Genomic DNA, 13,462 nt, shown 5'->3' on the forward strand with positions numbered 1-13,462 from the left:
TTTTTTTTTTTTTTTTTTTGAGAGGGAGTCTCACTCTGTCTCCCAGGTTGGAGTGCAGTGGCGCGCAATCTCGGCTCACTGCAACCTCCGCCTCCCAGGTTCAAGTGATTCTTCTGCCTTAGCCTCCTGAGTAGCTGGGACTACAGGTGCACACCACCACACCCAACTTATTTTTATATTTTTAGTAGAGACGGAGTTTCTCTGTTGGCCAGTCTGGTCTCGAACTTCTAGTTTCAAGTAATCCACCCGCCTCGGCCTCCCAAAGTGCTGGAATTATAGGCGTGACCCACTGCGACTGGACTTTTTTTTTTTTTTTTTTTAAGAGACATGGTCTCACTCTGTAGCCCAGGCTGGAGTGCAGTGGTGCCACCACAGTTCACTGCAGCCTCGATTTTCCGGGTTCAAGTAATCCTCCCACTTCACCCTCCTGAGTAGCTGGGACTACAGGTGTGTGCCACCAGACCCAGTTAATTTTTTCCTATTTTTTGAAGAGACAGGGTTTCGATATATTCCCCAGGCTGTCCTCAAGTGATTCTCCCACCTAGGCCTCCCACAGTGCTAGGATTACAGGCATGAGCCACTGTGCCCAGGCTGGTCTGATTATTTTTTTACGATCAGTTTCAGGCATTTTTGGTGGGAACACCGTATTAGGCGATAATGTATCCTTCTTGGTGCTTCACATCAGGAGGCACATGATTACTGGTATATCCTTATTTTTTTCTTTTCTTTTTTTAATTTTTTTTTGCCAGTGACACAGCCTCAGGAGGTCCTGATGACACGTGCCCTTGGAATGTCCTTTCTTGGTTAAAGTAGTGTCTGCCAGGTTTCTCCACTATAAAGTTACCACTTTTATCTTTGTTATTCTAATTTGTGGGAAGTACTTTAAGACTAGTTAAATATCCTGTGAAACTTGAACTCAAGCATCGTAGCATCCATTGATGACTGCTGCCTGAATCAATTATTTGTATGATGATTGCAAAATGGTAATTTTCTATTATTTCTTTTATTAAATATTATTCTAAAATGCAATGTTTTTATAGCAAATAAATACATCCTTTTGCATGACACATGATCAGAAATAAGTTTGTTTTATGCCTTTTTAAAAATATTTTGAGACCGGGTCTTGCTTTATCACCCAGACTGAAGCAGTGGTAAGAACATGGCTCACTGCAGCCTCAACTTCCCAGGCTTAAGCAATCCTGCTGCCTCAGCCCCCCAAGTAGCTGGGATCACAGACATGCACAACCATGCCTGGCTAATTTTTGTATTTTTAGTAGAGATGGGGTTTCACCATGTTGCCCAGGCTGGTCTCAACTCCTGAGCTTCAGCTTCCCAGTGTTGGGATTACAGGTGTGACCCTCCGTGTCCTGCCTGTTTTATGACTACAAACGTGGAAAAAGCATGTTATATTTTGGCTCACACAAGACATAAAAAATGAAATTAAAGAGATAAGATACAATGAACAAGCATTTCAATTTTCTTTCCAGAACATAGAAATGTCTTTTGGATAGAAACAGTCATGTAAGACTATACTAGTGTTTAATATAAGAGGCCTATCTCCAAGATAAGGATTTGGAGAACGAAGGAAACATTTTAAAGAAGACTGGTTTTGAATAACCAAGTTGAGAATAAACATTGATCGCTAACAACTACAGATTAGTGAGGAAGGTATCAGACTGATTTTCAAGCTCAGTTTACACATTAGTTTAGAGGGTTGTAATCCTAAATGTATTTAACTGTTTTAATAAAGTATATTTTATTTTACTTTTTCCTTAAAAAATTTGAGTGTGCTACTGTTTTTCTCTGTTTCTCATACTTTAAGCCTGGTTAGACCGTGGCCCAAAGAACTAATGGGATCATTACTCACCTAATGGCAGGATATAGTAATTGCACATAATAAATTCTAAAGAAACATCTTCAGATGCTGAACTTGCAAAAACAAACACATCAAGTGAGAAAAACCTTACCTCAGTGGTTCTAAATCCTGAAAGCACACAAGAAATTCCTGGCAACATTTTAAAATGCCCAGGCCCAGGCCCTCAGCCCACCTCCATCTGGTTATACCTTACTCTCAGAGAGTTTCACCTAGCATGGATACTTTGCAAACGCTTCCTGAGTTATTCTGATGTGCAGCCAGTTCTAAGGACTGCTGCCCTAAATCCATCACCTATTGAGGAAGCAATTAGGCCTCAGGCTAGTTAAAGCTCCATACCAGCTTCATTAGTTTTTTCATCTCAGGTCTCAAGCCAACATCTCTTTCTTCCTTCCAAAACCCCTTGGGATTTGTCTAGAGGGTCTCTTTTCTACAGCTGTTACCACCTGCTCTACCTCTTATAGTTTCTCCTTTAGGGTAGGACATAAAATAAATATTTCCATTTTGCTGGATTCCTTTTCTGCAATTCCTCATCTATAATTTTAAGAGTTTTAATGCAAAATAAAGAAATAATAAAATATACCTTGCAAAGACTATAAAGATTTTAGTTTATCCTTAAAATATCTATTGCTTCTTGAAATATATATATGAACATATATATAAATATATATATATATATAATTGCCTTGCTATTTTCCCTTCCTAGCCTCTGTTCTTTGATGATATTCTCTATACTTTTATTATTTTTATGGTTTCTTTTTTAAATTTTGGAGACAAAGTCTTGCTCTTTCATCCAGGCTGTAGTGCAGTGGCACGAACACGGCTCACTGTAGCCTTGACTTCCCGGGCTCAAGCAGTCTTCCCACCTCAGTCTCCCAAGTAGCTGGGACCACAGGCCCACACCACCAGACCCAGCTAGGTTTTGTATTTTGTGAAGAGACAGGTTTTGCCATGTTGCCCAGGCTGGTCTCAAACTCCTGGGCTCAATTGATCTGCCCGCCTTGGCTTCCCAAAGTGCTGGGATTTCAGGTGTGAGCCACTACTCCTGGTCTTCATTCTATTATTTTTATTCACCAGGGCTTGAGTTTATGAGGATTCCTGATAAGAATTCCCAGACTCTCCATTTGATACCATTCTTAGAGATCCCGATGATTTACTAAGGCAAATATTTCAACATATATATTTATATACATATATATGTGTGTATACATATACACATGCTAGTTTTTTATAGCAGAACATTCAACTGCTTTAAGACTTCAGTTATTTACACTTCAGGAAAACTGGTTTGTGCAATCTTCAATTTTTCGTTTTGCACAGGAAAAATCAACCTGAGTTTTCTGCTACTGTATTGAAAATCATAACATGTATGAAGATAAAATATGTATAAAATTAAAATCTAAGCCAATGGAATACAAATTTTTTTTTTTTTTTTTTTGAGACAGAATCTCGCTCTGTCGCCCAGGCTGGAGTGCAGTGGCCGGATCTCAGCTCACTGCAAGCTCCGCCTTCCGGGTTTACACCATTCTCCTGCCTCAGCCTCCCGAGTAGCTGGGACTACAGGCGCCCGCCACCTCGCCCGGCTAGTTTTTTGTATTTTTTAGTAGAGACGGGATTTCACTGTGTTAGCCAGGATGGTCTCGATCTCCTGACCTCGTGATCCGCCCGTCTCCGCCTCCCAAAGTGCTGGGATTACAGGCTTGAGCCACCGCGCCTGGCCTGGTTTTTGCATTTCTAACAACTGGATGGTCCCACCTAGGCCTGCCAACCAGTTCTGTGGCTTCCAACCAGAAACTGAGTCAGCATAAGAAAACAACTTCAACTCCCTATGATTTCATCCCTCAGCCAACCAATCAACACTCCTAATTCACTGCCCCCTGCCCCCCACCAAATTATCCTTAAAAACTCTGATCTCCAAGTTTTTGGGGAGACTGATTTGCATAATAATAAAACTCTGGTCTCCTGCACAGCCAGCTCTGCATGAATTACTTTTTTTTTTTTTTTTTTTTTTCTGAGACAGAGTCTCGCTCTGTCCCCCCAGGCTGGAGCATAGTGGGGCTATCTTGGCTTACTGCAACCTTCACCTCCCCGGTTCAAGAGGTTCTCCTGCCTCAGTCTCCTGAATAGCTGGGACTGCAGGCACGCGCCACTATGCCTGTCTAATTTTTTTTGCATTTTTAATAGACACGGGGTTTCACCATGTTGGCCAGGCTGGTCTCAAATTCCTGACCTCCAGTGATCCGCCCTCCTTGGCCTCCCAAAGTGCTGGGATTACAGGCAGGAGCCACCCCACTGGCCAAATTACTCTTTCTCTATTGCAATTCCCCTGTCTTGATAAATCAGCTCTGTCTAGGCAGAGGGCAAGGTGAACCCATTGGGTGGTTACAAAAGACCGCTAACAGAATAAAGTATCCTATCAAGTAAGAACTAAAACAACAACAACAAAAAGATATAGAAAAAAAATTATGCAAAGTCCAAAAGCATTTTATTTATTTATTTATTTTTTAATTTTTATTTTTGAGACAGAGTCTTGCTCTGTCGCCCAGGCTGGAGTGCAGTGGTGGGATCTCAGCTCACTGCACGCTCCGCCTCCCGGGTTTACGGCATTCTCCTGCCTCAGCCTCCCAGCACCCGCCACCTCGCCCGGCTAGTTTTTTGTATTTTTTTAGTAGAGACGGGGTTTCACCGTGTTAGCCAGGATGGTCTCGATCTCCTGACCTGGTGATCCGCCCGTCTCGGCCTCCCAAAGTGCTGGGATTACAGACTTGAGCTACCGCGCCCGGCCCAAAAGCATTTTAAATGACAGCAAATTAAGGATTAAAATGGCCATGATGGTTAAAAAAAAAAAAAAAATGAATCAAATCTAATCAATATCTAGATTTAACTACCACTTACAGAGGATAGAGGAACAAGTAAAATAACCACAAGGAGACAGTCTACCCTATGCAGAATAAAACATCTTACAGAAAAAAATGAGCCACTTTCTTTTTCCTTCCCTTCCTCCCTCCCTCCTTCCCTTCCTTTCTTCCTTCCTTCCTCCTTCCCTTCCTCCCTTTCTTTCTCTCTCTCTCTGTCTCCCTTTCTCCCTTTCCCTTTCTCCCTTTCTCTCTCTTTCTCTGTTTCTCTATTTCTTTCTTCTTTTCTTTTCTTTTCTTTTTTGAGACAGGGTCTCACTCTGTCACCCAGGCTGGAGTGCAGTGGTGCCATCTCAGCTCACTACAACCACTGCCTCCTGGGCTTAAGCAATTCTCCTGCCTCAGCCTCCTGAGTAGTCGGGACTACAGGCACGCACCACCACACTCAGCTATTTTTGCGTTTTTTGCAGAGACAGGGTTTGGCTATGTTGGCCAGGCTGGTCTCGAACTCTTGACCTCTAGTGATTCTTCTGCCTCAGCCTCCTGTAGTGCTGGGATTACAGGCGTGAGCCACCGTGCCCAGCAGATTACAGGCGTGAGCCACTGTGCCCAGTTTCTATAACAAATTTATGCATAAAAAAGTGAAGAATGAGCCTGTGCAACATAGGGAGACCACATATTTACAAGAATATTAAAAAAAAAAAAATTAGCTGGTTGTGGTGGCAGGTGCCTGTGGTCCCAGCTACTTGGGAAGCTGAGGCAGAAGGTCGTTTAAGCCTTTAAAAGGCTGTATGAGCTGTGATGGTGCCACTACACTCCAGCCTGGGTGACAGAGGGAGACACCTGTCTGAACAACAACAGCAAAAAATTATAGGTGTTTATTAAAGTATTTACAAAGGAAATTACATGTCTGAGACTGTCTTTTAAATTTTTCAGGAAAGGAAGCAAGAAGAAAGACAAGAAAAAGGAAGGGAAAGAGAAGGAAGGAGGGAGGAGGTAAAAAGAAATAAAGGAAGGAAATAGGTATAGGTGGAAGGGATAGATGAAGCAAGATTGATAGAATGTTCATTTTTGCTGAAACTGGGTAATTGGCACATTCTCTCCACTTTTGTGTACGTTTGAAATTTTTCATAATTAAATATATTTTTAATGTCTGCTTTGGTGCATTCTGGGGCATATGCTATTGATGTCAGTCAGCCTGCTTCTTGGGACTTACAGGCTGAGAATTTTTCATTCTATTTTAAATCAAACAAAATACAATAGTAACACTTAAAGAACACATGCAGCCATGATGTAGTATAGGCTTATGCTAGCATTGTTTTCCTGTCAAAATTCACTATTGCTGAAGGACTATTTATTTTCTACTTATTCACCATTTCTGTAACATAACATTTTCTACCTCTTGGAATTCTGTGCTTTATAAAATGCTATTTATAAATTAAAGACTGCACGAGTCCTCAAGCCTGGCCACTTAGAATACAAATGAAACAGAGTAGTTCTTGTACCTCCAGAATGCCCATGAAAGTACATTTCATTCTGAGGACATGCTCATGGACTTCTAGGTGAAAAGGCCTGGTGGAAATTCTAAGCTTTACTAGTTAAGGTTGGCAAAACTTGTCAACTCAAGGTCCTAGCCCTGGGCAGATATGAATTATGTGGCTATCTCCAACATCGTACCTATCTGGAGAATTTGACATTGTTCAATAACAAATTTTGGTTTTATCAAGGCATCTGCCCACATGAGCAAAAGCTAATAAACAGTAATTGGCAGGTAGGCACTCAAATGTAAAAACAAAACAAAACAGTGTTTGGGTGGGGCTGTGGCTTCTTTGTGCCCACATTAGATTTCTCTCAGAATTGACTCTACTGACCTCTTGGTAGGATTTTAATATGTAGAAAGCAAACATCAAATAACAATTTAACTTGAGATCTGAACTTGATTTTAAAAAATTAGCCAAATTTTTGTATATGAATTTGCTGTTAGGGTAAGTTCTTAGCAGAATTCTCAATGTTCTAGAGCTGCTGTTAAACGACGAGTAGACCAAAATATGGTTGATATTTTTCAAAATTGGAAGAAAATTATTAAAGATCTTTAACGATATTTCCAATGCTGTATCTTCAAACATCCATTTTCCTTTGGATAGAGTCCAAGCACAGGAAAACTGAGGTAAGTCACAGAGAGACCAACAATTGGTTCTTGAAACACTCCCAACAATTTACATTGAAATATGTTGCTTAAAACAGGTAGCTTTTATTTTTCAATGTACTCTTTACTAGAAATGTAAGATAAGTGCTGAAAGGTGTGTAAATCAATAAAGTTTTACAAAGTGATCACAACTGTGTATCCACCACCCAGGTCAGAAAACAAAACTGCCCAGCAGCACCCTCTGTACACTGACCAGTTACTACTCCCTCATCTCTACTCTAAGCCTTATTCTGTGCTCTATCAAATTCATTTTGCCACTTTTAAACCTTATATAAAGGGAATAATGCAATAGGATTTTTTATATCTACCTTCTTTAACTCAACATTGTAAAATTCATTTATGTTGCTGCAATTGCTTTTATTTTCATTGCTAAATAGTATTTCATTGTATGGCTGTCCCATTATCCAGTCTCCTGTTGATGGACATTTGGGTTGTTTCCAGTTTGGGGAATTATGAATAGAGCTGTTACAAAATTCTTTTTTTTTTTTTTAACTTTAATTTATTTATTTTAGTTTTATTTATTTATTTATTTTTTGAGATGGAGTCTCGCTCTGTCACCCAGGCTGGAGTGCAGTGACACGATCTCAGCTCACTGCAAGCTCCACCTCCTGGGTTCGTGCCATTCTCCTGCCTCAGCCTCCTGAGTAGCTGGGACTACAGGCGCCCGCCACCACGCCTGCCTAATTTTTTGTATTTTTAGTACAGACAGGGTTTCACTATGTTAGCCAGGATGGTCTCGATCTCCTGACCTCGTGATCTGCCCGCCTTGGCCTCCCAAAGTGCTGAGATTCCAGGCGTGAGCCACCGTGCCCGGCTGCTTAACTTTAATTTAATTCTAATTTCTTTTTTAGAGACAGGATCTCACTCTACTGCCCAGGCCTGAGTGCAGTGGTGTCATCATAGCTCACTGTGGCCTTAAACTCCCAGGCTCAGGCATTCTCCCGCACCACCTCCCAAGTAGCATGAGATTACAGGCACGGGCCACTGCTTCCAGCTTTTCTTATGACATTCTTGTGCTATCTTTTGGTGCACATATGAATGCATTTGCATATATGTAGATGGCCCTTGTTTTAATAAAACCCAAGATTTATAGTGCAGGGACCATATTTTCTTTATCTCTGTGGTCCCAGGACCTATCAGTGACTGGTACTTAGTAGATACTCAGTAAATCTTTGCTAAATGAATGAACGAATGGATGATTTCTGAGGGCAATTGTTTTTCCTATAGAACTTAATGCCGCACCACTCACATTAGTATATTTTGGAGTGTCATTGAAATCTTTCTGTTTGTACACATGTCAGTTTTCCTTTCCAGAAGGTTTTATCATAGAGGTTTTCTGTATTATGTATCTGCATGTTGTAACTGAAAAGATTGATACTCTGCAGGCCTCTCAAACAACAGCATGCATATTAAGACTGCCCTCTGCCTACTGCTGTTTGCAGCTTGCCTTTTTGCTTTTGGAACTGCCTGACACTTTTGCTCAAAGAGTCATTTCTCACTGATGGTGCATTCCGCAGTTATCTGCTATTCTTTTTCCAGTATACCATAACTAGGCTTTCTTGAGTTATCTCTGGTTATAATACTAGCTGTCACAAGTTGGTTACATAAACTTTAAAAAATGAACTTTAAACTAAAGTTTTTGACTTTTATCTTTTTGCAATGTAGGCGTGGGACAAAAAAGAGCACTTTTTGAGGCTACATTTACATGAGATGGGAAATGCTATGGCATATGCTGCAGGTGCTGATATATAGTCAAAAAATGGCCAACAATATTAGTATCTTACCTTATTTTACTCTCTCTAGTTCAGAAAATGTTAATTTTTCATTGTGGGTGGCATTCATTAATATAATGAGAAGATGGTGGAATCTGACAACAACAACAAAAAATCAAAAGTTCTTCATGAAGCTATGAACACAAGAGCTGGGCACAATGACTCATTCCTGTAATCCCAAGACTTAGGGAGGCCGACACATGTGGATCATTTCAGGCCAGAAGTTTGAGATCAGCCTGGGCAATATAACAAGACCTTGTCTCTCCAACATTTTTCAAAAATTAGCTGGATATAGTCCTAGCTGTTCAGGAGGCTGAGGTGGAAGGATTGCTTGAGCCCAGGAGGTTGAGGCTGCAGTGAGCCAAGATCACACCACTGACTCCAGCCTGAGCTACATAGCAAGACCCCATCTCAAAAAAAAACCCCAAACCACTGGCTGGGCGTGGTGGCCCACACCTGTAATCCCAGAACTTTGGGAGGCCGAGGTGGGCAGATCATGAGGTCAGGAGTTCGAGACCAGCCTGACCAACATGGTAAAACCCCATCTCTACTAAAAATACAAAAATTAGCTGGGCATGGCGGTGCATACCTGTAATCCCAGCTACTCAGGAGTCTGAGGCAGGAGGATCACCTGAACCCAGGAGGTGGAGGTTGCAGTGACCCAAGATCGTGTCATTGCACTTCAGCCTGGGTGACAGAGTGAAACTCCATCTCAAAAAAAACAAAAACAAAAACAAAAACAAAAACCAAAAAACCTCAAAACCAACTAAACAAAAAAACATTGACCAAATGCTTAGCCAAGTAAACTTCAGGAGTGTTTCAGGACTCAGGATTATGTGACTTCTCACATTAACCATCATCTAGAGCAGGAGACCCAACAGAGTTGGTAGCTCAAAATAATTTGCTCTAAAAACTTTAAAAATAATATATGATTTACTGCACAGTTTGGTTGGAAAAAAATATCTTCATGAGGAGACTACTGGTTTAGTGATATCAACCCAAAGGCTTTCAGAGGGGAAACATCTAAAACAGACTGTCACTTCTAATGGTGTGTCCAATTAACTTAGAAATATCCTTGACATTTTTCCTCTCGGAAGAAAGACTTTGGGTGACAGTTTTTTTATGTTGCTGTTGTTTGGGGTCGTGGAATTTTTTTCTTCTATGTTTTCAAGCCTTTAAGCGAAAAGAAATGGCCTTGAACCTAAGCACTGGAGCTTTATACCTCCTTACATACGTGTAGCGACTTTCTGGGTCATTGCTCTTGTAGGTTCCTTTTTTTTTTTCTTCCCGAAGTCATTTTGATATCTCGTCATTTAAAAACGACTGTTCTCAAAGGCTTCTTCCAGTTGTCTTTTAGATGACTGATTACAATCAGAAGAAGAAAAAAGTAAAATAAACTTTAAAGGGGAAAAATCCAAACCATTTAAATCAGTGCCATAAAACTATTTTAGAAAACTAGCTTTCTATATTTTAATGCTTTCCATGTCTGAGGCATTTCTCCAGACTTTGGTGCTATAATTGTAACACCATCTTGACACTTCTACTTTTAAGCCACAAAGTTTTGTCTTTTCCTTTTTCAAAGAAAAAAAAAATGTTGGAGCCAAGTGACCACTATGTGTACTCATGACTCAGGTAATGGAGGCGCAGAGAAAGGTACACACTGAACAAGCAGATCTATGTCCTGTGTTTGTTGATGGCACGTGGAGTGGGGAAGGTGGCCAGGGCACTGAAGAAAGAAGGAGAATGGCTGAAGTTTAGACCTGTTCTGACAAGGCACTGGGGACACTGTCTGTAGGGAAGCCAGCAGGGAAGATTCCTTTGTGGAATTTAGAAAAATGGGCCCCCGCAGGCATAGGAATTGACCCTTTAGACCTGTTAGAAAAAAAGCTATTTTTCCCCCCCAGTTGATGCAAGAGGATCTCAGTCTAGATGTCTGCCCTTGCTCTATCCCTGAATCTGGTGCTCTGTGCAGGACACAACCCATAAGATCACAGGCTGCAACCATGCCTGCAGCCTTGTAATTGACCAGTCCTTTGGCTGTCCCACCCCAAAAGGGGCATTTGTCTAGTTCGTGTCTGAACCATCCAGAAATGACCTTCCCTAGTCAGCCTCATGTGACAGGAATTTTGAGGCAAAAGCAGCTTTGTTTTTTTTTTCTTTTGAGACGGATTTTCACTCTTGCTGCCCAGGCTGGAGTGCAATGGCGTGATCTCAGCTCACTGCAACCCCCGCTTCCTGGGTTCAAGTGATTCTCCTGCCTCAGCCTCCTAAATCACTGGGATTACAGGTGTGTACCATGACACCTGGCTAATTTTTTTTTTTTTTTTTTGTATTTTTAGTAGAGATGGGGTTTCACCCATTGGCCAGGCTGGTCTTGAACTCCTGACCTCAAGTGATCCATCCGCCTAGGCTTCCCAAAGTGCTGGGATTATAGGCATGAGCCACCGCACCTGTCGTGTAAACAGTTTTCTGTGCACATAGTTTGGGACTGTTGAAGAAGGAGACAGGGAGAGATGAAGATAAACAGGCTCATCTTAAGACCTTTTAAAAAAAAAAAAGCAGTCAAAAAAAAAGCTGCAGTAGGCAGAGCTGGGAAAACTATAACAGATAGAAAAAAGGAAAATCATATTTACTAAATGCTTCTCACGTGCCAGGTATAGTTAAATGCTTTCTTTATTTATTTAATTTTTGAGATGGAGTTTCAGTCTTGTTGCCCAAGCTGGAGTGCAATGGCACAATCTCGGCTCGCTGCAACCTTTGCCTCCTGAGTTCAAGAGATTCTCCTGCCTCAGCCTCCCAAGTAGCTGGGATTACAGGCATGCGCCACCAGTCCTGGCTATTTTTTTGTATTTTTAGTAGAAACAGGGCTTCACCATGTTGGCAAGACTAGTCTCGAACTCCTGACCTCAGGTGATCAGCCCACCTCGGCCTTCCAAAGTGCTGGGATTACAGGTGTAAGCCATCGTGCCCAGCCAGATGTTCTATTTTTTATAAACATTACCTCTTAATCATCAAGAAACCCAAAACATTAGATAGTGTCTTTATTCTTCCAATGGGTAAAGAATCTAAATCTAAAAGAGAATATGCAAATTGCTTAAGATCACTGGGCTAGTATGTGGTAGAGTCAGCCCCCAGATATTATAACTCTTAATGACTAGCTTTTCCAGTTCTCACACACTGACACTTCCTCTCCCCAGATCTGACACAGGTGACCTGGGTCTGGATGGTGTGGCAGAGACTACTGGCTACCTTCCAATATCCATTGTCTGCTTCTTTTTAAAAGCAGAACTCTGATTTTAGCTGAACACATGGCCACTTAGCTAACACACTACATGTGGCAGTCTCCTTTGCAAACAGGCCACATGACTTATTCTGGCCAATGACATGTAAACCGAAGTGTGATGTAGAACTTCCCGGAAGTTCCTTAAAGGGAGGACATGCCTCTCCTTTGTCTCTTGTCTTTACTGCTGCCTAAAACATGGATATAATCTTGAGCCATGATGTTATCTTAGCAATAGAAGTTAAATATGGCAGAATAAAAGATGGAAGGAGGTTGGGTCCCTGACAAACTATCCACTTACAAACTTCTTTTCTCTCTCTCTCTCTCTTTTTTTTTTTGAGACGGAGTCTCGCACTCTCGCCCAGGCTGGAGTGCAGTGGCGCCATCTCGGCTCTGCAAGCTGCGCCTCACGGGTTCACGCCACCCGAGTAGTTCAGCCTCCCGAGTAGTTGGGACTACAGCGCCCGCCACCATGTCCCGCTAATGTTTTGTATTCTTAGTAGAGACGGGGTTTCACCATGTTAGCCAGGACGGTCTTGATCTTGTGATCCTGACCTAGTGATCCGCCCACCTCCGCCTCCCAAAGTGCTAGGATTGCAGGCGTGAGCCACCTCGCCCAGCCTTCTCTTTCTTTTTTAAATATTTATTTTATTTTTAATTGACAAAAAATAATTGCAGATATTTGTGGGCTCATGTGGAATAATCAAATCAGGTTAATCATCATATCTATCATCTCAGATGTTTATCATTTCTTTGTGATGAGGACAGTTAAAATCCTCCCTTTTAGCTATTGTAAAATGTACATTATTGACCGTGTAGGTTGTTCATTGCACAAGGGCATTTGCCCTGAGAAAGAAGCACTTGTCTTCTAATATGCACAAAGAGCTGTCTGATGACCAAGCAATTGCTTGCAGTTCTATGTCTGCCCAGGCACTGCGTAGAATAGTTGTATACTTGTTTGTGACAATAAGACTTTTACCTCTACTGATCTTAGTTTTCTCACTCGTAAGTTCCCAGGACCTATGTTTTCTTACCTAAGCTAAGGACCCTGGAATAGACAGGTTTAGGTTCTCCACAAGGTCTAAGAAATTCTGTCCTATTTTCTCTTGACACAGACTCTGTGACCACTCAATCTAAAACAGTCACCCCTCCAGAGCCATCCTTTATTACATCATTTTATTATCTTCATATATCAGGCCATTATCTGGATATATTCTGTTCATTTATTGTTTACTTGTTTATTGTTTGTCTCCCTCCATCCCACACCATTCTAGAATATGAGACACATGAGAGTATTTGCCTTATTTGCCTTGAACATTGCTCTCTCCCCCATTACCCAGAGGTCCTGGTACACAGTTTTCAGTAAATGTTTGTTGACAAATTAATGGATAGTTTTGATAGCACTAAGAAATATTTTTTTTAAATTTCACACATACTAAGTACTAGTATTAGTAGTAATTTAGAGTAATTTGTAAA

This window comes from Piliocolobus tephrosceles, chromosome 3, assembly GCF_002776525.5.
Source record: "Piliocolobus tephrosceles isolate RC106 chromosome 3, ASM277652v3, whole genome shotgun sequence".
NCBI lineage: Eukaryota > Metazoa > Chordata > Mammalia > Primates > Cercopithecidae > Piliocolobus > Piliocolobus tephrosceles.